This window comes from Vombatus ursinus, unplaced genomic scaffold (genome assembly GCF_900497805.2).
Source record: "Vombatus ursinus unplaced genomic scaffold, bare-nosed wombat genome assembly UNPS02014777.1, whole genome shotgun sequence".
In the NCBI taxonomy this organism is placed as follows: domain Eukaryota; kingdom Metazoa; phylum Chordata; class Mammalia; order Diprotodontia; family Vombatidae; genus Vombatus; species Vombatus ursinus.
Genome location: NW_020954555.1, coordinates 2,862,197 through 2,863,985, shown reverse-complemented (window position 1 = coordinate 2,863,985; position 1,789 = coordinate 2,862,197). Strand labels below are relative to the sequence as shown.

Below are 1,789 nucleotides of genomic sequence, written 5' to 3'. Positions count from 1 at the left end.
GAAGGAAGCCTGGGATTGCACCACTGGACTTGGGGCCCTGGGGGTGACTGGAAATTAGGTAGGTGAGGGAGGGAACCTGAGGGAGGGGCCTGGAGAAGGAGAGAAGTCTGGTAGAGAGAAATGAGGGGAGGTCTGGGAAGAGTGGGGTAGAGAAGGAATGCAGACTGGGGAAACAGAGAAGGCTTCTCTTCCCACAAGAGGGGGCAGGGTGGGGAGGAAGAAGGAAGGACTACGTGCCACCCATACCCCCTCGATAGGGGGCCTCCTCCCCTGTTGGGTATTCCCCTAGGGCCCTGAGAAAAGGGAAGGTCTCTGCTTCCTAGGGAATCCCTCCTCCCCACAAATGACGCCCCCCCCAGTCCGGGAATAGTTGGCCACCCCTATGGAAATCCTGCTTTTGACAGCGGGCTGGGGGGGGGGGCGGAGTGTCTTCATGACGACGAGGGCACAAGGTAGGACAAGGCCATACTGGCATTAGACCCCAAGCACATCCCCCCCCCCCAACTCCTAGCCTTGAGACTGGTCATCTTTTTCTCTAGCCTTCCTAGGATGGATGTGTCTAGAAGTCTGGGGTCTGGCCTACGTCCCTTGTGGGGGTAAGGGATGATGAAGACCCCCAGAGATGCCCAAAGGCAAAATACAGGGTATCCACCTTAGAGTGTTTCCAAGTCCTCAGAGAAAGGAGATATAATTACAGGGTAGGAGGGAGTTCAGTGGTCAGGACTTCTACTGAGAAGCAACTGAGGTGGGGGATGGGTATCCTCCACTTTCACCTCACTCACACCAAACTCCTGCTATTCACAGGTACGAAACCTGGCCACTGAGAGTCACTTCCTGCTAGAACTGGGGAAGGGTGGGAGAGGTGATCCCATTTATTGGGTCACCTTAAACTCTGGGCAGTATCACAACCATTCAAGGTAGGTGGAAAAATCAATCCTTAAGCAGTCTTGGCAACCCCTCTCTCCTTAGGTGATGGTGATTTCCATAGTACCTCCATCCTTAGAATTTGGAGGTCAGTCCTGATTCCCTTCCTGTTGCTGGGGGCCATCCATACTCCTTTTCCTCTCTACCACCCCCCTGCCTTCAGCTCTGGCTGTGCTGAGGCAGGGAATTTAGAGGAGGAAGAGGAAAGTAAATGGGTGGGGGAGAAGTAGGGGAGAGCAGCACACAGTGGAAGGAGAGGAGATGGTGGTGCTATGAGATGGAGGGACAGACAGGAGAGGGGGCAAGAGTTGGGAGTGAAAGGAAAGGGGGAAATTATCATCAAAAGGGAGCTGGGAGGGAGGATTATGGAGCATGGAATTTTAGAACTAGAAGGAACTTAGGATGTGGAATGTCAGAACTATTCAGTCTAACCCCCTCATTTAACAGTTGAGAAAACTGAGGTTCAGAGAAAAAAAGTGACTTCTTTTTCTTTAAAAAAAAATTGCTGCTATCTTCTATCTATACCTTCAGTTCTGAATATGCTTTTGCTCTTGGGCAGTGAGGTGGCACATTGTGTGCCATTCTAGGCACTGAGCCTGGAATTAAGAAGACCTGAGTTCAAACGTGACTTCAGACAGTTACCAGCTGTGTGACCCTAGGCAAGTCACAACCTCTGTCTGTCTCAGTTTCTACAACTGTAAAATGGGGCTAACAATAGTACTTACTTCCCAAGGTGTTTGTGAGGATCAAATGAGATAATAGTTGTAAAGCATTCAGCAAAGTGTTCCTGGCATGGTTTTTGTTAAGTAATTTTTCAGTCTTTTTTTTTTTTTTTTTTTTTTTTTTTTTTTTTTTTTTTTTTTTT

The 1,789-nt window shown here is 49.2% G+C and overlaps 1 protein-coding gene across 2 annotated transcripts in view; it reads left to right on the top strand.

The window, feature by feature from the left end:
- Nucleotides 1-895: 895 nt before the first annotated feature.
- The window catches only part of FGR (FGR proto-oncogene, Src family tyrosine kinase), a 22,383-nt gene continuing 21,489 nt past the window's right edge, over nucleotides 896-1,789 (top strand). For both annotated transcript variants that reach the window (XM_027864858.1, XM_027864859.1), the window contains exon 1: nucleotides 896-917. The gene's annotated coding sequence lies outside the window, so the exon portion shown is untranslated. The remainder of the gene's footprint in view (nucleotides 918-1,789) is intronic.